Source organism: Dermacentor albipictus, chromosome 5, assembly GCF_038994185.2.
Source record: "Dermacentor albipictus isolate Rhodes 1998 colony chromosome 5, USDA_Dalb.pri_finalv2, whole genome shotgun sequence".
NCBI lineage: Eukaryota > Metazoa > Arthropoda > Arachnida > Ixodida > Ixodidae > Dermacentor > Dermacentor albipictus.
In genome coordinates, this window is record NC_091825.1 from 78,839,226 (window position 1) to 78,864,911 (window position 25,686).

Consider the following 25,686-nt stretch of genomic DNA (forward strand, 5'->3'; position numbering starts at 1 on the left):
CGGCACCACAGCGAAGCCTGCATGTGGCCTCTGAAATGCATGGCGTGATGGTGTGTGCGAACACTGAGAAACGCATCGTGCAGGAGTCGGCCTCCTTTCTCGCGATTTTTTTGTGTGTGCGTGGACGCGCTGCGCTATCTAGTGGCGCTGCCAGAAGTTCTGGCGTGGCCTCCGAGACGAGAGGCGAGGTACGCCGGTGCTTTCGCACTCTGAGAGTTGTTCCCTCGTCGCTGGCGGCACACCCAGTGCCACAGACTCGGTTAACCGAGTTGGTGAGAGCTTCACTGAAAAGTGACACATACTCAGTGCTCTTGTGGCGCAGCTCGCTAAAGTGTGGGCTGCTTGTCATGTCAGAAATTTTAAAGGTTTTTCTAACTGCACATTCGGCTGGTCGAAATGCCGCCGGGCTCTTCTGCCGCGCTTCCTGCTGTACACGCTGCGCCATCTAGCGGTGTCGTCGTAAAGTTCGCGCTCGGCGATGGTTTGGTTCGCTCCGAGCACTAAAATAATGTTTTTTGTCCTTGTACATAGCGGCATCGTAGCAGTGGCAATTATCTGGGCACCCAAATTGGCGTCAAATACGTTCATTGAAGAGCTGCCTGTACGTACTGGCACATACTCATTGACACAAGTTGGTATCAAGTGCCTAAAAATCCGGTCTCTAGTAGGTATGAGTTATTCTCACTCTACGACGGCATGCAATACTCTATACGGACTGGCTTTCTTAACGCCCGAACAAAAGGAAGGAACACACTGTTTTAACGCTCGCCAAATACCTTGGTGTGGATAACTCGTGCAACATCTGCGGTGAGCTTCAGTTAACAAATCACCGTGTCCTTCCTTTGAACAGCGCAAGCAGATATCCGCCTGCATTACAGACAATCATTGCAGTTACGGTTCTAGCCTCACAATCTAGATTGTTCGCATCCGGTACTCACTTGCCCGGTCGTGCCATGCGGTGTTTACTGCAGGCTCGTTTAATTTCCGGATACACATTTTTTTCGCACCATCAGCAGCCCCGTTTCCTATGACGGGACACGCTTATCCGGTGACCGAGCATGCGCGTGGCAAGGATAACCCATCGTCTAAGTGTCGTCGCGCTTTCGCAGTTGACGCGGCCAGGAGAGGGAGCAGGTGGTGAAAGCGCTGCCATCTGTACTTGACGGCGTTTCGCTCACCCGTCTTCGTTTCAGCAGATGCATTCGCTATAACGCGGCGTGGTTCTCATCAAGGACTCCGTTGGCTACGGCGGACGCGGACCGCCATTCAATCGGCCCCCTTCCTTCGGAGAGGCACTTGCGAACGGTAGGTCAACATCGCCGTCGCGCGATCTCGATCATGCGCTTGCAAGCGTGACCCCCAGGTCCTGCATTCCAGGAGAATTTTCGGTGCTCACGGTGGACGGCTGGCGGTGAATAGACGGGGAAGCAGTCATTTTATGCCTGCACGAGGATGCTCAGCTTTGACTTCAACATGGCGGAATGAAGACATGACGCGGCGAGTGATACCAACAGGATATGTACGCCTGCAGCGCGTGCGTCCTGCTCGTATCAACTTGTCCAGTCGTCCGTGTTATTTTTCGACTTCTCGACTGATTGGGCTCGTCCGGTTGAGTATTTGCAGCAGTCACGGGGAGAGACCACATCTCGACTTCCCATCTGCCCACGGCTATACTTGCTGAATTCGTCCCACAGTATACCAGAAATGCTTCCGATCAGTCTGAGTAGTCGATTACATCAAGGCACGTTTTTCGCCACAGGAGCTTCTGGTTTGGGCAAACTGGTATAGAGGTGGCTGGCCTTTCTAAAGAAAAGCTCGGGGCCAAGTCCGATTTCCCCGTTCAAATGCACGTAAAAACGCAGGAACGTTCTCATTACACTACCGCCGAATCAGTTTGAATGAAAGTTGTTGAATTTAAGAGGGAACTCAGAATTCAAGGAACTGCACGAGGCATAATCTTGACTTAGGGCTTTGAATTTCTCGTTAAATTTCTGGTGAATCTGTTGAAGCATCTAAAACGGACAAATACAATATATTTGTTGAAGTGTTTACAGCATGGGCTAAATTGTAGTGTTTACCGGACTTCTGCAAAAGTTCTAACCAAAAGTTAGTGTTATATTTCAAAGCATATAATGAACTTTCACACATCACTTAAGTCCGTTTTAGACGTCTTAGTAGGTGAAATTTGCAGAATTACGATATTATTTTATATGCTCGAGTCACAGAGTGGAAAAGTTGATTGTGAGGTTTTTTTCTTTAAAATTTTGCTATTTTCTATATATTTTATAAAGTAAGTAATGACGTCATTAATCTAATGACGTCATACCTAAACAAATTTACAGCTCTAAATACCGAGAAAATGGTTTCTCCGTTCACATGTATTTAAATAGAAGGTCTTGAGGTTGAGCTTCCTGTTAAAGGCACACACGAAACGAAAATATTAGGTTGGGCTACACTGAAAATCTAGGCTACCATTGCAATGAATTCTCCATTCATAGCGAGAACAGAGACCTTCTGGGCGTGGAAATGAGGAAAATATAGAATCGTAGTAGCGCCACCTGTTTTGGACTATGGTACCTTTCATGTGACGTCAGCACTGGTTGTGTGACAAAGAACGGGAGAGAGGTAGATCACTATGGCATGTTGTTGGGCCAGTCGGTTCATTGATTCAGCAAAATTTTAAACTGCGCGTTGAAGACAGGGCATGAACAGAAACATAGACGCACACACAAAGCACAGACTTCCAGTTGGAAGGCTGCGCTTTGTGTGTGCGTCTATGTTTCTGTTCATGTCCTGTCGTCTTCGTGCAGTTTAAAATTTTGCTGAATGTAGGTCAGGTGGGGAATACGCAAACTGGCCCGTTTCGTTGCGGGCGATTGAAATGGAGGAGCAGCAATACGAGATCTTCGGTGACAGTTTTCTACGGAAACGAGTGATATACCGGCGCGTAGAAAACAATCATACATGCACTTCTAGATGAATAATCTATTGGTATCACTCAGCTTCATATTTTGCATTAGTGTCCTTTTCAGATAGTGGGACGTTATAAGGAAGTATAGTGTCACTTCACGTTTGCACTCTTTCTACAGCACCATCCCTTCATGGAGCCTTTTACTCTGTGCAGGGGGGGGGGGGGGGGGTCAGGTATTGAGACGCAGTACGGACAGTCGGGTGGAAATGTACGTATTATCTTGAAGAGACATTGGAGAGAAACACCACTTCCGTTTATAATGATACTCTGTTCCTTCAAAACACCAGTTTCGTTAACCTTTATGCGGCAAATTGATTGCTATAGAAGAGAAAATAAAAACCAAAGTTGCATTTTTTAAAATTTTCGCGCCGGAATCCCAGTGCCGGTGCGTCAGAGTGACGTCACGGATCGCAAAGTGTATATTTTTGTACTTGGACTCTTCTGGCGCAGCAAAAGTTCTAGAAACCCGTCGCCGAGTTCAGGCTCCTTTAGTGTACAGCGTAGTCCAGCTTTCGCCAACAAAAATTTAGCTAGGCCCGAGCTGACGTTACCGAAATCTGTGACGTCGCGATGAGCTGGCCCAGGTACCTCGAGGCGGCACCGCCACTTGTCTTGCGCCTTTTGTGAGTAACTAAGCCGCTTTGCACTGTAAGAGTGTTTTTTTTAGAGCGCAGCTCTTTGGCGTCCGTTCCTGGGTTTCGCGTCGTCGTCGGCGTTGTCGTCGGCCTCGTAACCAGCTCCGCCCCCCTTTCATCCCCCCAGCGCTAGCAGCGACCGACTGATACCGCTGGATGCCGCTGACGCCGCTAGAGAGTCAAGATAACGTGACTGCATAGAACACCGTCGCCGCCATGCAGAAAGAGGAGGAAAGGGTACCCCCCCCCCCCCCCCCCCCTGTTCTTGTGTGGCGGATAGGGTGCTCTTCAGTTGCCGACGCGCCGGTTATTTCACGTAGGCCACGGCACGTCGACGAATACGTGACCACCTCCCCACGGCTAGACCTGGTTCTTAGCGCTGCGGAAGCGAGGGTATCATATCCCCTTCAGGCGCGAATTAAGAGAAACACGAAGGAAAATTGTGGTTACTTCAAATATTGCCTCTAAATAGCGACCCAAACTCAGTGGTATGAATGAAAACGTGTTTATTGAGCCAACAAAAAATTTTTCTGATGTGTACATTTGTACACATGGCGCCTCCAGGACGTAAATTATCTTGACGGCCACTTACACAAGGAGTAACTGTTGTCAGGTGCTGGTAACTTGGCAAAAGTACTTAAGAGTGTATTTACAATGCATCTCAGCTTGCCTGCTTCGACGGATCCTACTTTTTGACGTGAAATTCATAGTAGCAATCCTTTGTGGCACTTAGGCAGAGGAAAACACCGCATTTGCGACAGCAAACTCGAAACTTTGAAGCACAGCCTGTGTTTCGGCACCTTTGCGGGAAGTTGGCACTGATGTGAATAGGCCAGTGGTTATTGCCATCAAACCTTGTGGAATTTGTTGGCAGCGGCATACCGACATGTGATTTTCGGACAGGACTTGGAGAGCTGGGCCTTGGTCTACCCCTCCTGTTTGGCGCAGTCCTGTTGCTTGAAATCAAACTGCGTGCAATGTCTGATTGAAATGCCATAACATCTTTCACTTCCTTTTTCGGCAGTCCTTCTGCATTCGCGTCGCGAATGTACTCAAGCCAGCTGTTGCACACTGCGAAGCAAATGAAGTGGGAGATAACTCTTACTGGCCATTTCTTCGTCTTTGCTTTGAGGGGATAGAGCGACATCAAAAAGTCCAGCTTGTCGACGCCACCAATGAATTGATTGTAGTCCGCGATAACCTGCGGACAATCGATGTCGACATGTGCCTTGGCAGCTTCACTCCATCTCTTCACCTTAGTGATGTTGCCTAGTCCTACAACTGTAGAGACCATGTTGACTGGACCATTGTCGTGCCAGCGAACAATGACGACAAAAGTTATAGACGAAAAAGTTATAGAACTAAATAACAGCAAAATATAAAATTTCTTTTGAGTAGTGGCCAAAGTTACCACAATTTCGGCAGATTCTTCGAATTCATCGTCTGAGAAGTCCTCATCTGAGATGTTCCCGTCAGCAACTCTGGCCAAAAGAGCCTGGGCCGACGTCGTCGATGCCTTTTGCCGGCATTCTGAATGATCTCTAAGACCTATAATGCATAAAAGATACGTATAAGTTCAGCATTAACCGTTAGAAACAAAATAAAATGTCCAGGTAAAGTGATCTGATGAGACAGCCTTGAGGCGCCTTGTGTACAATTGTACACACACATATTTGACTGCACGGCACCAAGCCATCCTTAACAAAAACCGAAAAAAATCGTTGTTTGCGACAAGCCATAACCATATGTGTTAAGCTGATATGAATATCATTTTTGTAAACAAACTTTACACGAGAAAAAACAAGAATTATCGGAGTGCACTCGCGTGCCGATCCGTAAAAGGTAGAGGCGTCCATCTTGAATGTTTGTTTTGACTTGTGCTTTGCCGTAAAAAACCTAGATGGCGCTAGCTGTCCACTAAGGAAGCATGTCTCAATGCTCACGTGGTGGGTTATCCAATTTGAAGGAAAGGTGGGCGCGCGACGTGGCGCCAAATTTAATGTGTACAAATGTACACACCGCCGCTGAAGGGGATATTTGTGTCGGCATCGGCGGCGTTGTCCCTGAAACCAACTCCGCAGCTGGGGTTGACTCACTATCGGCGTCAGCGGCATCAGTCAGTCGCTGCTATCTCTTCCCTCCTCCCTTTATCGTGTTGTCCGCTTGCTGCGCGCGTTTCTGCCCCCATCGTTTGCCGCTGGGTGTACACGCCGCCCCCCTCCCCCCTCTTCCTGCGAGTCTCCGGTTGTCAAAGCGCCGGCTCGAACTTAATTCCTTTCTTCGCTCCTCCTCCAATGCAACCCCTGTGCGGTGGCAATCAGAGAGCCAGATCGGTGGCGGCGGATCTGTATATGTGCACCGCCCGAGCCGAAATTGCCGCTGCCGTTCGCCCTGTGCGGTGGCAATCAGAGAGCCAGATCGGTGGCGGCGGATCTGTATATGTGCACCGCCCGAGCCGAAATTGCCGCTGCCGTTCGCCACTGCGAAATTATCTGCCAGTTCTTTCTGAGCCATGAGCGAGACGACCGATGGAAGTCCTCCGTCTGCTGCTGCTGCTGCTGCTGCTGCTAAACGAGCTGCCAGAGCAGAGGCCCAGCGCCGTCGCCGTCAGAATCCAGAGGTGCGTGCCGCCGAAGCAGAAGCTTACCGTCGCCGCCGTCGAGATGATCCAGGAGTACGCGTCGTCGAAGCAGAGGCTACGCGCGGCCGCCGAGAAGACCCTGCCGTTCGCGCCGCCGAAGCGGAGGCTCATCGCCGCCGTCGAGAGCAACCAGCAGTAAGCGAGGCTGAAGCAGAAGCTCATCGCCGCCGCCGAGAAGACCCTGCCGTTCGCGCCGCCGAAGCGGAGGCTCATCGCCGCCGTCGAGAGCAACCAGCAGTAAGCGAGGCTGAAGCAGAAGCTCATCGCCGCCGCCGAGAAGACCCTGCAGTTCGCGCCGCCGAAGCGGAGGCTCATCGCCGCCGTCGAGAGCAACCAGCAGTAAACGAGGCTGAAGCAGAAGCTCATCGCCGCCGCCGAGAAGACCCTGCAGTTCGCGCCGCCGAAGCGGAGGCTCATCGCCGCCGTCGAGAGCAACCAGCAGTAAGCGAGGCTGAAGCAGAAGCTCATCGCCGCCGCCGAGAAGACCCTGCCGTTTGCACCGCCGAAGCGGAGGCTCATCGCCGCCGTCGAGAGCAACCAGCAGTAAGCGAGGCTGAAGCAGAAGCTCATCGCCGTCGCAGAGAAGACTCTACCGTTCGCGCGGCCGAGGCCGAGGCCAAACGCAAACAAAGGCTCGCATTTGCTGCGCTCAAATTTCGCATTAGGAAGTAACGTAATCGTGGGTAATTTTTTGTTATTGTATAAAAGTAATTGCTAATGCAGGTATAATTATCTTTCGCTCTGGCGGCTCTTTAACCTGACAAAGATATGTGCAGTCCATGAACCGATAACGGCGTCCTTGTTCACATGCGTGGTTAAGTGCGCAATGATTCTCCCTCCACGCAATCCGACTGCTAGACCCCAAGCTGATCCTGCTATGAAAATTGTACAGGTTGAGCCGAACACGCTATTGCATAGGCTGCGCAACTGATGTTCAATAGCCAACTGTTAAGGACCCAGTTGTGCGGTGCATGTCTCACTGAATCCATTAAATAGCTTATTCTATTGAAACTGGAGATCTTTGTGTTTTCCACTGCACATCATAAAAAATTTAAAGAATGGCGCTCGCTGCTGCTCTGTTCTTGCTCAAAATTCGCATCAAGATTGCATTTTGGGGTCAGGATTGTTCACACACTTAATACTGAGACTTGTCTGGTTTTTTCAAAACAAGCAAATGTCAATTTGCCTTCGCATGCCACTTTCGTGGCGTTAACATCGCACCGCCCAGCGAGTAGTGGTAACTCATCTCGAATGTCATGCTTAGTGGTACATCAAACGACGGAAGCCGCTAGGTGATGTCATAACTGTCATGTTTTGAATGCAATTAAGGCTAGAAGCATACACGAAGGAAACTTGGCGAAAAAAAAAGACAAGCAACTAATTGTGCCAAGTGTTACATTGAACCATCACCAAAAATACAATCTCACCGAATTTGAGTAAGAACAGAGTAGCGGTAAGCGCAATTATCTTTATGATGTGCACGCCAAAAGCTCGCAGGACGCTTAAGCTTCGCCATTAACAGCGGAACGCGATAGCTTTCAAAGATCCCTTACTGCTTCTCACGTTTCCCGGCAACTGCAGTTTATGCAAACGTAATCTTTACCAGGAAACGCTAGCGGCGAACGCTATGCACGAAGGCGAGCTTTCTGATAGAAACGCGGCCTGTTGTGTGGGCCGCGATGGATGGATGCTGTGAGTGCACCTTTGGAACGGTGCGGCGGGTTGCACAACCGAGATCTTGCTGTTATATTGCATAACGTTCTACCTATGTTAAAATAGACAAAAAAAAGGAAAAGGCAAAAAAAAACCATTGTTGTTGCACGACTCCATTGTTTGTCGCTTCCCTACTTCAACCAATCTTCCAATTGCCTCTTACTAATCTCTACTGCGGACATGTTTACTTTCCCCTTGCTCTCCTTGAACCCACGAGCTTCAAGGAGGCTAGAAGCACTGAAATCGACCGCTGGGCAGACGTCTTCACATTCTAATAAAACATGCTCCATAGTTCCCTAGCTTTACCGCAGCAAGCACATGCTTCTTCTTCCTTCTTATATCTCGCTTTATAAGTGCATCTTCTAAGGCATCCTGATCTCGCTTCTCCACCCATGAGATAATCTCAGCCTCTCTCATCTTCCGATTTACGGTCTTTGTTGCCATTTTGCTCACCATACAGGTAGCATAATTGCTGGAAAGCTCTTGCTAGTTCTTTTTCTCCTCTGTGAATCAATGTTTTGCCAGAACAAATACCTGAAAACTCTCCGAGCCAATTTGTTTTCTCTGGAATCCAGTACATGCCGTCGATCCCCGTGGAATTCCCGTTCGCCTCCGCGCGATATGGCGGAGGCGAGCGCCATCTGGAGGTGTTGAAAGGAACCGGGCGTAACGCTTTACGGCCTTTGAGATTTGCGCGTGCCGAAGCGTGCAACAAAATTATGTTTTCTCGTATATTCAAATTACAGTACCACTCTACCGTGTCTGTTGGTTGCGTGCAAGTCGTACTGCACAATTTTTCTGACAAATTCTACTTTGAGAAATTCACTTATTTCAGTAACTTTCTCGCGCTACATGGAGGGCCTGCGTGGTTGGGTATGCGTAGTACGAAATGACCTTTGCCGAAACGACGGTCAACGCTGGACGCGGGACACCGACGCCGGATTTTCTGCGACACGGGGCCCTTGACGCTATCGCGTTAACGTAAGCTGAATTTATCGCAACCGTGCGCGCCTCCACACGGGCGCATGTTGAACGCTGATTCACGTTTCGACACCCAGTTGATGCCGCCGCAGTAAAGCAACGATTCAAGAAATGAATACGTCCATACTCTCGTTATATAAACTGGACGTCAACGTAACACCTGGCTCCGCACGCGGTGGTCAAACTGCGGCACGTTCTATAACCGAAACTGGTAACCGCATTCCCATGGGACAGTACGTAAATATGTGCGTGTTTTGTGCGTTCTGTGCATGCAGAAGAAACAAAGGCATCAAACTCAGTAAAGAGAGAGCAAATTATAGATGAAAGGCAGGAGGGTTAACCAGGACTGAACCCGGTTGGCTACCCTACACTGGGGAAAGGAAAAGAAAGGAGAGAAAAAGTAAAAGAAGAAGAGAAAGCCCACTCGGGATATCGATCGGTCACTCAGTCCGAATCATAGACGGTGACTCAATCCGGTAGCTTTCAAATATTGCAGCAGCGGTTTTGTGGCCTTTCGTAGCTGCGATATGCGAGGCCATGGTTCCAAGATCTTCTTCAAGGTGAACGGTCTTCTATCTAACTGATTTAGAGATGTGCAGATGTCATGTATTTCATTTTCAAAAGATGGGCAGTTGCACAGTAGGTGTTCTATGGTTTCCTCGACACCGCAGGCATTGCACTCGGCGCTATCAGCCATTCCAATCAAACACGTATATGCATTGGTGAATGCGACGCCCAAGCGTAAGCGGCACAGCATTGTTTCCTCATTTCGCGGCAGCCCAGGTAACAGTCGCAGTTGCATAGAAGGGTCAAGGGAATGCAATCAATGTTGTTTGAATTCCCGTGTGTGCCACTTCTCCAATGTCATACGGTGTGCTAGCTTGCTCAAGAGAAAGCTTTAGCTCGGTTCCAACTCCGACGCGGCCTATTCAAATACATGTAAAACGCTAAAACATTTCTCTGAGACAACCCCTGGACCAATATTAATGAGATTTGTTGCATTTGAGAGAGAAAGTTAAATTCTAGTGACTGTTGGTAGCGGAATTGCGATTTAGGTCCTGCATTTTGTTAAAAAGATTTTCAAATATTTGAAAGTTTCAAAGAAATAGAAGCACGAAGCTTACAGATTCATAGCTCTGCATAAAAAAAAAAACAGACATCGCGGTTCTGTAAACGGAATCCATTAGATCATTGAAAGCGGACGAATTCGATGTGATTTTATATCTTACGTGAATTCGTTACGTTGTTTACAAGGGTTCTGCAAAAGCTGTATTTCTATATTATTAAATTTTTTGAGATTCATGTGTAGCATATCAATTTCGTCCACTTTAAATGTACTATTATATGCAATTCACGAGATTGTATTATCAATTTTTGTTGCTGAGTTACAGAGTTGTAAACTTGAGAGCTTTGTTTTTTGAAAACTTCCGATTTTTGCCAATATTTAATAAAAGATTGACAACCTAAATAAAAAAAACCGAAACCAACGTTCTCTAGATTTTAAGTTTTCCTTTTGAATGCAACAAACCTTGTCAAATTTCGCGCAGTGGTTGCCGAGAAAGAGGAATTCTCCTTTTACAAGTATTTAGATAGAAGCATCCGAGCTAAAGCTTCCTCTTAAGAGGAAGCTTTAGCTCGGGTGCTCCTATCTAAATACATGTAAAAGGAGAATTCGTTTTTCTCGGCAACCACTGCACCAAATTTGACTGGGTTTGCTGCATTTAAAAGAAAAACTTAAAATCTAGTGACTGTTTGTTTCGAATTTTTGAGTTAGGTCGTCAATTTTTTATAAAAAATTGACGAAAATCGCAAATTTTCAGAAAACGAAACTATCAAGTTTACAACTCTGTAACTCAATAAAAAAATGATATCGCAATTCTGTGAATTGTATCTGATAGCACATCTAAAGCGGACAAAATTGATATGTTACACATGAATCTTAAAAAATGTGTGAATATGTATTTACAACTTTTGCAGAACCCTCGTAAACAATGTAACAAATTCACGTAAGATGTAAAATGACATGCAGAATTTGTCCGCTTTGAATGATCTAATGGATGCCGTTTACAGAACCGCGATATCTGTTCTTTGTAAACTTCATGCTTCTATTTTTTTTCAAACTTCTGAATTTTTGAAAATCTTTCTAACAAAATTCAAGCCCTAAATCAAAATTCTGCTTCCAACAGTCACTAGAATTTATCTTACTCTCTCAAATGCAATAGATTTCATCAAAATCGGTCCAGGGGTTATCTCAGAAAAACGTTTTTGCGTTTTTACATGTATTTGAATAGGCCGCGTCGGAGTTGGGCCCGAGCTAAAGCTTCCTCTTAAGTGTTGGGCTGCATTAGTCCGCGATAAAGGTACCGAAGCAAGGGTTGCTCCTTAGAGTGCTTTCCTAGCCGCTTCGTCAGCGAGGTCGTTGCCGGAGATACCGCAACGGCGCGGCAGCCACTGAAACAGGACGTCGTGTCCTTTCGCAATCATATGATGGTGCATTTCTCTTATCTACGACACGAGTTGTTCACAGGACCCGCGACGAAGTACTGAAAGAAGACATTGTGAGGCCGCATTCGAGTCGCAGAATATTGCCCACCTATTAGCCGGTTGGTTGTCAATATAATCAACGACGCCTCGGAGGGCAACAAGCTCCGAACAGGTCAATGTTGTCGCGTGAGAAATATTGTATCGGACGGTTATTGATCGTGATGGTATAACCACTGCGTCGGTGGAGCTGGTCTGAGTGAAAGAGCCATCCGTATATCAAAGCAGAATGTGGTCAAAGTAGAAAGTGTGCAAACAATCCAGAGCTGCTTGCTTCAAGGCCAAGGTAGGCAGGTCAGTCTTCTTTCTTATCCCTCGAACCATTAGACACGCTTGAGGTTGCTTTAAACACCACAAAGCTGAGATTGAAAGTGCTGAGGGTGTGAAACCCGATGGTAAACAGGCCGCCGGGGGGAGGTGTTTGTCAGCAAACTCAGTGAGGAGCTTCCTCACCACAGTGCTTGTCGTTGTTCCAGGTAGCCCTGAAACGCAAACACTGCCACGTAAGCAAAGACCCAATCGCACGTCCACCGTTGTCGTCCTGTCTTATAAGCTGATAAAACATTCCTCCTGCTTTGATTACCGAAGGTGACCCCGAAGCGTGTGCATCTCAACGACACCATCGTGATGAGGTTCACGGGAACGCGGAATTCCACGGGAATCAATTTCATGTACTAAATTACAGAGGAAAATGTACTAAACTCCAGAGGAACGTGATTTCCTTCTGAACAAGCTGTAAAAAGTGTTGTTGTTCGCCGATGTTCGCCCCTGAGCAACATCTTTCTCGAAAATGTAGTGGCTCCGATTACTTCAACATCTGGTTCTTTATTTTTTATTGACATCTGATGAGGAATGTGCTGGAGCGATGATGTATACAACACCGACTGCTGTTTTTACAGGTTGAAGATGATATTGTGCCCTAATACACTCGTACACACTGCTATTGCCGGGAAACGAGCATATCAGAATCAATGTTCGCAACACGACACTAATTGCAGGTAACAGACAAAGCAGCCGCGCAAGTAAAAACAGCCGTTCCATTAAGGACGTAACAATATTTTTTTTATTCGCCAACGCGGCCATGTGGCATAGTGTGGGAATCCAATCAAATCAAAGATACCACAGCAATGAATTAGGAAATACGTCCCACACAAGCCATCGCTCATATTCGTCAGATTTTTCATTTCTTGGCTTCACATCGTGTACTACAACGACGCCATCGTGGATTAGTATATATATACACGCGATCTGGTCATGACGCGCCACTGCAATTATGACTGCTCGGTTCACCCCTTTTAATCATTTATGCTATTACGTGCTACCTTATTTTACATTTTTCTCGCTGACAACACTCGTAACTTTCGAGGTAGCTTTCCTTCGTCACTGTGTTTACTTTACACCATCCTCATCGCCTTGATCTTTGGAAGTATGCCATTGCATCTACCACCATACTCCATACCAGCGTCTCCTTCCTTCATCCGTTGTTTTATTTGGCGCCTTCTTTGTAATCATGTATAACAAACTCGCGCACCAGCACGTGCTCACTACCATACTCGCGTATTTGCAGGTGAGCAAGCAGTGATGCTAAGACACTCGGGGGGCGGGGATGTTATTCAGAAAGGATGGGTGAAGGCGGGTTGGAGTTGCTGCTTGTGAACTTCTGATGTAGTTCGGCTTCACGCTAACATTACTGCGGCCTGTACCCTCTCCCGGCCGTTGCCGTCCAGTAGGTAATGCTTGATGTTTCCTTAACCCAGCGGTAATGACACGCAGCTGCCGGAAATCTTGCTGCGTTCTGGGTTCACAACATCCACTTGATAACTTTTGTGGAAGTATCACGACACGTGCTTTAGTACGCGCCTTGACAGGATGCCGCTCCCATCCACATCCGCGCTCAAATTTTCTTTATGACCTCTGTGACATTTATATATCACGTGTTGGACGCCTTTAAGCGTGGGTACCAAGTGAACGAATTTGTCATTAGCAATGTTTTATGCTGGCGGCGGATGTACACGCCCGAGTTATATTTTTTTTGTTGCAACAGCCCACAGCACGGCGGCGATATAATGCGCCCCAAGGCTTTTGCGTAAATCTAAAGCTATTTGTGGATGGCCGCACTGCAACCCCAGAGACATCGTAGTGTCTACGTATTGTAAATGTGAGAGAGTCTCTGAAAAAGACACAATGAGAAAGAAGCTCTGTTTTAGGCACTTTGTTTACAAATAAAATACCTAAATTCTTTTTGACTGTTTACCTGTACAGCTCTTTATACACGTGAAATTGTCAAGTATTCGTGTTTTCTTTTTCGTGTACAAGGGATAACAACGCTTAGTTGAACCTCGAGGGAAAGAAAACGATGGAAATGTGGATTTCTACGCAATGGCAATGCAGCAGGAAAGCTGAGTTTGCTGCGCAGACACCAGTTTCTGAACGAGCAGACGTGACAAACAACTTCCGTAGAATAACTTCCAGTCAGTCAATAAAGATGGCTCGCTTTTTAGACAGTCGATACGAATTGGTTGTCTAGACTTAATATTTGGCCAGACTCACCAAGTTTGCACCCCTTCAAAACAGTGAGCAGTGTTGCAGTATCGCACTTCTCTCCTTCAACGAACTGGTCACGTGCTTCTTCCTTCGTCACGGCCACTGTTACTCGCCGTGGCTTCCCAGTGGCTGTATGGCGTTGTATTGTTGAGCTCGAGGTCGTGCATTCGATCCCTGCAGCAGTGGTCACATTCTGATGGGGCGAAATAAAAAAAAAAGCACTCGCACTCAAATTTAGGCGCATGTCAAAGAGCCCTTTATGGTCAGAATTGACAAGAAGTCCTCCGCTATGGCGAGCCTTATATTGAGATCGTGGGTCTGGTAGGTATAAACACAGAATTAATTTTTTTTAGTGCAGAGGTCGCTGTGCAGCAGGTAACCGAAAGCTGTTGTTTCTCAATTGCAAGTCCCTAACTTGTCCGGACGTCCAAGTTCGAAAGATAGTACTTAAATGTGTCGGATAATGTAATAAACATATTTATTTACGGAATGGACATCACGCAATCTTCATATTTCCGTTTCTTAAGAAATAAAAGAAAATCGAGATTTGAATCTATTGTTAGAGGTTGTTTTACCGTATACTCGCAAACGATTCGATAACGAAGTTTAGTTGATCGAACATCCCTAACCATATGCATTTCTCTTTTTGAAACCTTACGCTACCTGGTTCGAAAACGAAGTGCGTAATGTTTCGGTCGCTGCCCATTTCTTATAGGTCGAATTAATGGCACAAGTTTAGTGCGCTTCTAACTGTGCCTTATGGCTATTCACGCTATACTGTGACGTACGTCTCAAGAATTTTTGAAAAACGAAGTGGATGCAGCCTTTCGTTCATGCATATTTCACTCGTCCGGGCTGCAAAACTTTCAGTACACATAACGAAAAGAAATACGCTAAAAAACCATCTACAATGATTCACACAATGATTGCCAAAGACAGCGTTAGGTTTCTTGTGATGCGATGGGAATCTGTTGACACTCTGCCATCAGCACGCAACCTTTCCTGGCCCTTCCTCCAACTCTCCCTCCCCAGATTCCTCCTTTCACATCTTTACAACTCCCTCACCACATCCCTACTACTTCCTTTACATAAAAAAAATCTGAGGATACCTAAGCATTTCTTACGAGTTCTGTATGCGTAAGCATTAATGTCCAATTGAGCGACGCTGAGAGGTCCTTCGACTTTTGCGTCGCTAGTATTGTACCATGGCGTTACGTCTTGCCCGAGCCAGCAAGCAGCAGCTGCAGCCTGCGGTGCCCGCGCCGCATGCCACCGACGTGCTGTGCGACGAGAGACCGAGGAAGCAGCAGCGGCCAAGGCCGGCACGCGCGTGCAGTATCTGAGCGCAGTGGGGTGCGAGAGAGAGAAACGGACTGCAGCAACACCTCCTAGAGGGTGTTGACTGCACCCCGGCTTCCGAAAGCGAGAGCGAGCATGACGTGGCGTCTACAAGAATGCCCTCTCCCCTCAGGCAACACCTGGCGCGCTATCGCCGCAGCAGGTGTTCTCTTGCGCGCCGCATCGAGGCGCCTTAGTGACGTAGCGACGCGGCCAATGGGAACTTAGGTGCCGTTTCAGTGCTAGACTTCGGACGCCGGATTTTTCTCTCAGTGGGCCATTCCACGTTTTCGCATAAAAATCATCCCATCTTTCATTATGCGATATCCGGGATCAGCCCAGTTTACTAATGCACTGTCTCCAGGATCAGTCCAACCCGTCGCAGTGGCTTATCGGCTATGGTGTTGCGGTGCTAAGCACAAGGTCGCGGGATCAAATCCCGGCCGCGGCGGCCGCATTTCGATTGGGGCGAAATGCAAAAACGCCCGTGTCCCGTGCATTCGGTTAAAGATCCCTTGGTGGTCGAAATTATTCCGGAGTCCCTCACTATGATGTACCTCATAATGAAATCGTGATTTTGGCAAGAAAAAGCCCACACTTAGATTTGACTTCAGGATCAGCTCACTGTAGTCGGCAAGAGACCGACAAAGCAGACGCACGATAACTCTGGGAGGGAGGTAACGAGAGGTTCCCTTTCTTAAATTAGTTTTGCGCTTCAAGGGGCATATTGGTCGCAGTGCTGATATTTAAGCATTATTTGTCGTTTCATCTCATTTTATATAGAACAGAGCCGGTCACCGGCACTTATTCAGGGATAGCCCAAGTAGTTAGGTAGCACAAGCGACTCAGTATATACACATGCACGTACCTATTTCTTGAGGCTATTCTGCAAAGAACTTTAAGAAGAGAGTGTGCGCGTAGATAGCTACGGCAACCACACAAGCGCTTTTTCTAGAGGTATTCAGTAAACTTCCGTCCACGGATGCAGATAAAAAACTAATCTCGTTCTGCGCTTCGTTCATTTCAAGAGGAGCCCAGCCCATCCATACCATACAAGCTCTACGTAAACATGGCGAAACACGCCGCACGTTGAGAGATGGCTCCACCGTTACGTTGCAGAGATATCAGCCTGTTTTTACTAGTCGATAATGACTAAGCAAATAATGAGAGGGTAGCTGTAGTCGTAATCAAGCTTAATAAGAGGGATAGATTAAAGGTAGTACAAGCCTACGCTCCAACATCCAGCCACGATGATGACAAAGCAGATCAGTTTTATGAAGATGTTGAATTAGTGATGAGAAAAGTGCTAACTCAGTATACTTAGTAATGGGCGACTTCAATGCAAAAGTGGGGAAAAAGCAGGCTGGGGAACAAGCAATTGGCAACTACGGCGTCGATTCTAGGAAAGCTAGAGGAGAGGTGCTGGTAGAATTCGCAGAAAGGAATAAGCTTCGAATAAGGAACACCTTTTTCAAGAAGCGTAGCAACAGGAAGTGGAACTGGAAAAACCCTAATGGTGAAACAATAAATGAAATTGACTTCATACTTTCTGCTGATACCAGCATAGTGCTGGATGTAGAAGTGATAGGTAGGGTAAAGTCCAGTGATCATAGGTTAGTGAGGGCTAGGATCTACCTCCATTTGAATAGAGAACGAGCAAAATTGGTCAAGAAAAAAGAGGTCAATCTTAAGGCAATAAGGGTAAAGGTAGACGAATTCAGGCTGGCAGTTGCAAACAAATTTGCAGCTTTAGAACAGAAAGATGATGATGACATAGAGCTAATGAATGAAACCGTAACTAGGTTGGCTTCAGAGGCAGCAATTGAAGTGGGAGGCAAGGCACCAAGGCAACCAGTAGGCAAGCTCTCCCAATTAACAAATGATCTAATAAAGAAACGAGAAAAAATGAAAGTGTCCAACTCGAGATAAGATAGAATTCGCGGAACTCTCAAAACTGATCACAAGGCGAAAATAAGTTTTATTCGAAACTATAACGAGAGAAAGAATGAAGAAGCCGTCAAATATAGACGCAGCCTGAAATCAGTGAGAAGGAAACTTGGCATAGGACAAACTAAGTAGTAAGCACTAAAAGATAAGCAGCGTAATATCATCAGCAATCTCGAAGATATAGTAAAAGCAGCGGAATAATTTTATATTGACCTGTACAGTAGCCAGAGGAGTCAGGATACCTCAATTAAACACACTAATGAAAAGGATACAGAAACTCCACCTATAACTAGCGATGAGGTCAGAAGGGCCTTCCAAGGCATGAAACGGGTAAAAGCGGCAGGAGAGGATGGAATAAAAGTGGATTTAATCAAAGGTGGAGGAGACATAATGCTAGGAAAACTGACAGCTCTCTATGCGAAGTGTTTATCGACTGCAAGGGCCCCAGAAATCTGGAAGAATGCAAACATACTAATCCGCAAAAAGGGCGACGTTAAAGAAATAAAAGATTTAGGCCCATTAGCTTACTCCCATTACTATATAAAATATTTACCAAAATAATATCCAATAGCATAAGGACAACACTGGACATTAGCCAACCAAGGGAGCAGGCTGGCTTCAGGAAAGGTTACTCACATCCATGTCGTTAACCAGGTTATCGAGAAATCCGCAGAGTACAATAAGCCTCTCTATATGGCTTTCATTGATTACGAAAAGGCATTTGATTCAGTAGAGATACCAACAGTCACAGCGGCATTACGTAATCAAGGAGTGCAGAACGCTTACGTAAATACCTTGGAAAATATCTACAGAGGTTCTACAGCTACCTTAATTCTACACAAGAAAAAAAGGAAGATACCTATAAAGAAAGGGGTTAGACAGGGAGACACAATCTCTCCAATGCTATTCACTGCGTGCTTGGAAGAAGTATTCAAGATATTAAACTGGGAAGGCGTAGGAGAAAAGATCGACGGCGAATATCTCAGCAACCTTCGGTTTGCCGATGACATTGTTGTACTCAGCAACAATGCAGACGAGTTAAAACAAATGATTGAGGACCTTAACAGGAGTGGGATTGAAGAATAATATGCAGAAAACAAAGATAATGATAAATAGCCGGGCAAAGAAACAAGAGTTCAGGATTGCCAGTCGGGCTCTATAGTATGTGAAGGAGTACGTTTACCTGCGTCGATTAATCACAGGAAACCCTGATCATGAGAAGGAAATTCACAGAAGAATAAAAATGGGTTTGATCGTATACGGCAGACATTGCCAGCTCCTGATTGGAAGCTTACCATTACCATTGAAAAGGAAGGTGTACAATCTGTGCATTTTACCAGTGCTGACAGATGGGGCAGTGACTTGGAGACCGACAAAAAAGCTTGAGAACAAGTTAAGGACCGCGCAAAGAGCGATGGAACGAAGATTGCTAGGCATAACGTTAAGGGACAGAAAAAGAGCGGTTTGGAGCAGAGAGCAAACGAGTATGGACGATATTCTAATTGACATCAAGAGAAAGAAATGGAGCTGGGCAGGTCATGTAATGCGCAGGTTATATAGCCGTTGGACCATTAGGGTAACACAACAGGTACCAAGAGAAGGGAAACGCAATAGAGGACGACAGAAGACTAGGTGGAGCGATGAAATTAGGAAATTTGCGGGCTCTAGTTGAGATCGTTTGGCGCTGGACAGAGGTAATTGGAGAGAGGCCTCCGTCGTGCAGTGGGCATAAAACAGGCTGATGATGATGATGATGATGATAATGATGATGATCAACAACTAAGCCTGTTCAATACGCATGATACATAATTAATTGTTTATGTGCATAAATAATTGTTTATGTTTTAAGGTGCAAAACTGGCGTTATACATGTATTTATACTTAACATTATCAGTGTTCTTTGTTTATGTGCATATATATAGTGCCCTCCTGCTATGGTCTCAGCAGAGACTGGCAGTATTGTAAATAAATAAATAAATAAATAAATAAATAAATAAATAAATAATACTTATGGGTCTGCATAATGTTTACTTGACAATGGCCGAGTGGTCATGCAGACGTGGACGCCTACAATACAAAAACACCAATAGCGTCTACAATACCGTGAAATTCAATCTCGCCGTAAGGATAGGCTTGACGAGCCAAGAATACGAAATATCGAAAGACGGGTGTCCACCCCACAGCGTAGTTGCTGCACTAGCTCGCTGGGACTTCGTCAACTTTCGTGGTATATGCTGAGCCTAGTTAATTCTTTCGTGTCAAATAGGGACCACATTGTGTTCTGAAGTAGCCAAACATTCAAGGAAGCAAGTTTCAAAGCCATTTTAATGCGTAAGAATTTTTTGGCCAGTATCCTAGCCACGGCACGCGAAAAGTGTAATGCCTTGTATTTGTACAAAAATGCGTAATTTGCAAAGTTGACATTTAATCATTATAATAGTGTAAATGTAGATGATTGGTAGCTTTATAGGCTATAAGGAGCAATTTAAACAAAAATATATATAGATAGAAAGGGAATAACCATGGATATACATAGGGCTGTTTACAATATACATGGGGAAGTTTATGGTAGGGGCGGGCCAACTGAAATTTGCGGGTGGTTCAACTTGAAAGTTGGGGTTCGGTCAACTTCAAATTTGGAGGTGGACCAACTGAAATTTGGGTGAGGGCCATCTTGAAATTTGCGGATGGGCGAAATTAAATTTGGGGGTAGGCCAACATTAACTTGGGGATGGCCAACTTAAATTCGGAGTTGGGCCAACATAAAAGTTGGGGTGGGCAAACTTGAAATTTGGGGGTGGGCCAACCTGAAATTGGGAGATGGGCGAATTGAAATTTAGGAGTGGGCCAGCTTAAAATTGAGGGTGGGCAACCTTGAAATCTGGGGGTGAGCCAAAATGTATTGTGGGTGGGCCAATTTAAATTTTGGGGTGGGCCCACTTGAATTTTGAGGGTCGGCCAACTTAAGTTTGCGGTGGGCCAACTTGAAATCTGGAGGGGGGCCAACTAAAATTTGGTGGTGTGGGGTATGCTTACGCATGCTTAGACAAATCCAGGAGAGTTTATTCATTCTTTTTTTCAGCCACAATGGCCGAAACAAGAAAATGCTTTAAAATCGGTGACGTCCTCCTGATATAAAGGCGCTGGAGTTTCGGCACCTCTACATTTAAAAAAATGATACTTGGAGTTTATTTTTGACTCCTAATAATGAACCTATTAGCTCTAAATTAACAATAGAATAGTCTTAAAAGAAAACTTGATTACCCTAACCTGATATACTGTTCCTTTTTAGTGTCCCTTTAGAGCTTCACTTGCATAGGAACTTGTTTTACGCAAATTTAATAACCTTTCTCTTCTGAGTACCCCCATACCGCCTCGCTGGTTATAGCCTTCAATTGACTCGGTGTCTTTCCGCTGGTATAATTGTGCCTTTATCAGTAGCCAGCTGTTGCTGCAAAAAAAATATTATTTTTATGATCACTCTGCACAACTCTGCGTTTCGCAATGTGTTTCTCGCTTCCTTTCTGTTCGTAGAAGACCCGCGCAAAGCAACATATAAGCTCGTGTCCTGAACAATGATGCTGAGCGACACTTCACTTCCAAGGGGTCAAGGTTAGGCAGTTGCGAACACATAATATATATTAAGCGGCTTCCAATTGATGACTTGCCAAAAATTTGGGAGACACTTAAGCTTCGCCTTTAAGATCCGAACGCGATAGTATTTAAGGGTCTCCGACTGCTTCTCACGCGTCCCGGCAACTACAGTTTGTGCAACCACATCTCTACTGGGAAACGCTTGCGGCGAATGCCATGCATGAAGGCGAGCTTTCTGGTTCTTTTTTTTTTCTGTCCCCCACGCAGACTGCGCCACCGCTGCCCCGGACGCGCGGGGGCGAGCACCATCTGGTGGCGCTACAAAAACCGAGCGGCGCGCGTCTTGATGTGATTGGTGGAAAATTTTCGGCCGCGGTCAACGCACGGTCAACGCCGGATTTTCTGCGTAACGGGGCCCGTAAAGCTATCGCTTTAAAATAACGCGGGCCCTTTACTGTGGAGCGACTGAAATGTAAAATCGGCTTGGAAAACAAACCATATCCTCCTCGCTATTCTCATCGGGGATGTTTCACGCCTTCTCGGCCAGCTAAGTTGGCGTCCGCGCAAAGATCAAGTGCTTTTGCTATGTCAGTATCAATTCTAGGCTAATTTAGAAAACAAAAGCTGGTTGTTCCTGACGACAGCGTTATCTTCGGCTGACTATTGCTTACGTTTTTTTCTTGCACAATTTGTTAAGGCATCCATGTTGTGTTCTAAAAGCAGTAGCACAAAGACGCACGTCGACTATGTATCCGTACGGGGAAATGTGCTATCACAAGCATCTTTGGTTGTAAAACGTCTTTCTTGCTCATGCGCAGAACATTTTCGCAGTTGGTCAATTGTTTTGAAGCGCTGAGCTCTACCAATCCGGCTTATCGAAACGGAAACGTCGCACCTGGCCGCAACGTTGCAAAGTTCGCGTTCCTAATGACCGACCGACTTAGTGCTGCTTTGAAATACTTTTATTGCAAAGCAATTATACGGACGTTCGTGATCCAAAAACGCCGTCGCGCTGCCGCTGCCACCACCGAAGGTAACAGTCAAACTATTGGCAAACCTTCCAGATCGGGCGTACGAAACCTTGCTAGAATACATCAACGCCATTTGGACGGGGGACACTTCGTTGCCAGCCGATTGGAAGACATCTTTGATAACCTTTATCCCGAAGGCGGGGAAATCGGTAAACATAGACAACCTCGGGCCCATCTCCCTCACTTCATGTGTACGGAAACTCGTGGAAACGATGGTCTGTGACCGCCTCTCGGAATATCTCGAGAGCAAGGACACCTTCGCCGACACCATGTTCGGCTTCCGACCTCATAAGTCGGCACAAGACATCCTTTTGCAGCTTCATCACGAGATCCTCGAACCCACAGAACACTCACACAACGACAAGATAGTCCTGGCGCTCGATCTCAAGGGTGCCTTTGATAATGTTAAGCACGCCGTCATACTAAAGCACCTTAGCGAGACAAACATTTCTTAACGTACCGCTTGGCCTATATACGCCTACAAGAGACTGAGTACGGCCCATTTGTGATGGGAACACGGGGCACACCACAAGGCGCTGTGTTGTCCCCGCTTCTTTTTAACATTGCCATGGCACACCTCCCGGCACAGCTGGCGGGTGTGGACGGTGTTCAGCATGCGCTGTACGCTGACGACATCACCACCTGGGCCACTACGGGAAACATAGGAGAGATGGAGGAATGCCTGCAAGCAGCGGCGAGCATAGTAGACCACTATGCCACGTACTGCGGCCTCCAATGCTCCCCGTCCAAGTCTCAATTTGTGCATATTCGAACTTCCCCGAAATGCAAAATCATGGTTCAGCTTTCTCTCGCCAGTGGCCCCATCCGAGAAGTGGAGGAGATTCGAATACTTGGTCTCTTCATTAATCAACACCGCAAGGCAGGCATAACTCTTGCCAAACTCCGCAAGATCGGCGACCAGGTGGGCCGGATGGTTCGCAGCGTTTCCAACAAGCGAGGAGGGTTTCGAAGCAAGGATGCGGTGCGGCTCGCACATGCCTTCGTAACTAGTAGAGTACTGTACCCGACCCCATACCTACCCTTAGGGAAACATGACGAAGATTGCTTGGAGGCAGTACTCCGCAAAATGTTCAAGAGAGCCCTCGACCTCCCGATCTCCACTTCCAACGCGCGTCTTCTCGCGTTGGGTGTGGTAAACACCTATCGGGAACTTCGCGAGGCGCATCTCGTTAACCAATACACGCGTCTCGCCCAGACCGTGTCCGGTCGCCGCCTCTTAGACCGGTTACATATTAAACATGACCACCATACGATGGAAAGGGTTCGAGTGCACGCACTGTGGAGACGCGCCCTCTACGTTCGACCCCTTCCAACTAAGATGAACAAGGAGGACCATAATGGCCCGCGCCAGGCGCGGGCGGATGCCCTGCACCGCCACTATGGCTCTAAGAAACACGTCTTCTACGTCGATATTGGGGCCCCAACCACTCCAGAGGGGGATGGTACACGGCTGCAATCATACACGAGGAAAGACAAGTGGACGGCCTCTCGTTCAAAGCACCCAGCTCAACGCATGCGGAGGAGGTGGCGATCGCCCTCGCAGCCTCCCATCCCGACTCTAAATTCATCCTCACAGATTCCCGTGGAGCCTGTCATAACTTTCAATTGGGATAGATCACCCCTCTCGCCGACAAAATTCTTCGCCGCTGTATTGGCGACTGCGATCCAACTCATCGCTCAATAATATGGGTCCCCGGCCACCAAGGCATGCCAGGTAACGAAGCCGCCCATGAGGCAGCCCGCGCACTCACTTACCGGGCACCAGGCATCACTTGGGAGTACCTTGACCCAGATCACAGCCCTCTTCTTTCTTTTAAAGACATTACTGAGCACTACCGTGCCGAACACCGCCGTTATCCGGTTCCTATGAAGGGACTGGGTAAAGCTGGCGAACGAACCCTCCTTAGGCTCTTTACAAACACCCTGCTGTGCCCGGCGGTTCTCGAGCACTTTGACCCTTCTTTTGACGGCCGCTGCTCTTTCTGTGGGGAAGTGGCCGACACCTTCCACATGGTTTGGGCATGCACGCAAAATCCTTCTCTCTCCCCCATCACCCCTTCCCCTTCCCGAGAGGACTGGGAGGCGGCCCTACTTGGCTGCCAGGAACTATCGGCCCAACAAGCCCTAGTTCGGCGGACCTGCGTAGCGGTCAAGACCAACGGGGTCCCGGAATGAGAGACTCCGCCCAGTATTGCAAGGGGCGCGACCAACAAGAGGTCTTTCCCCGAGCACCTCTCTGTATATATAGCCCAATAAATGCTTTTCACCACCACCGCCACCACCGTTGTCGTGCAGTCGCGTTTGACGGCTCATGCGCCGTCATCTCGAGGCGCTTGGCGCGTCTGGCAGCAACAACACCCTAGCGAAGTCGACGCACCGTCGACGCTACACGTATAATCACGTCGGTTGGCGGAGCCAGGACGGCGTCCTGCCTTCCGTTGCTCGCATGAGTCGTTGTACTCGCGCCATCATAAAAGCACAGCACTCTCGCTGAGCCGCTGGGTGTGCGCGCTGCTGTGAGCGGAGATGGCAGTAAACGTCGTGCTAACGTCAATTCAATCGATAAAATACTTCACTTGTCGGTGACTAACGCCCACGGTTTCCCGTCGGCCCGACCTTGCGCTTCATCGAGGTTGCGTATCCTGCTACGCCGCTGGCGACGCTTCTCATCGCGCCTGCGTTTTGAGACGCCTGGTAAGTGCCAAGGGGGTGCTGTTCCTTCCACGTTGCTTTGCGCACTGCGTCGGGCCACGTCGCTTTCGCGTATGGACAGGCCACTTTTCTCACGAGGCTCAGCAGCCACGCTAAATTTCGCTATCGCTGTCGGCGCTTCGCCTTTCGCGTGAAAATGCCACCTTTCATCGCGCAGCTGTTAATGCGACTAAAAGCGCTTAAAGACATTACACGCGAGTTCTCACATTTAAGCCGAAAGAAAACCTAGAATTCACGAAATCTATACCTTGACGAAGTACGGGGAATGTTAGGAGCAATGTGTAGGCAAGTCTCGAGGTGTGTGGGTCAGTTATAGGGTTAAATGATGAATTGCTAAACCGTCGTTTTCGGTTTGTTTAGCGACGTTACATGAAAGGCTAAAGAAGGTTTCCCCGCTTCCTTGAGAGGAGTGGGAACGGAAGAGTCTTTATTATTACAGGAAGGTGTGAATTCTGTTTCCTGAGTGGTGTGCTTCCAACTTTTTGCGCATTATTCCAACTAAGACACTTCTGGTTTCCTTTAATCGCAAAATGTGCCCTTTACTATACGAATACTCACTTGACAACATTCCTCTGAAAAGAGCGAGTTGTACGCGCGACTTACAAATATTGGTTGACTCCCGCCTAACTTTGGAAGAGCATGTTTCAAGCATCGTTAATGTATCCTACAGGAAGTTATGCCTCATAACAAGGATGGCTAAAACGTTTACGAACGTGAACTGCGTTATTCTCTCGCATTATTCATTTGTCCGCTCGAAGCTGGAGTTTAGTTCGTTTGTCTGGAACTGTATTAATTTGACCACTGTTGCAAAAATTGAATGCGTTCATTGATGTTTCATTCGTATCCTGTACGATGGAGTTTTCGGACGCCGTGTACTTATTTCTATGAGCGTGTACTGCGCATATTTATTATCAGACCCCTAGAAATGAGGCAGAAATACCGTGATTACTTATTTTTGTATAAAATAATTCACAAACCCTTCTCCTGTCCGCGGTTGCTGTCAGCTGGAAAGTTCTG

General features: G+C 47.0%; 1 protein-coding gene across 2 annotated transcripts in view; it reads left to right on the forward strand.

Annotated features, from left to right (window-relative positions):
• Window positions 1–1,121: 1,121 nt before the first annotated feature.
• The window catches only part of LOC135921187 (cytochrome P450 3A6-like), a 58,868-nt gene continuing 34,303 nt past the window's right edge, over window positions 1,122–25,686 (forward strand). The window contains exon 1 of one of the 2 annotated variants that reach the window (XM_065455498.1): window positions 1,122–1,305. The gene's annotated coding sequence lies outside the window, so the exon portion shown is untranslated. Of the gene's footprint in view, window positions 1,306–24,347; window positions 24,652–25,686 lie in introns of those variants that run through there. The other variant, XM_065455497.1, reaches the window with a different exon arrangement.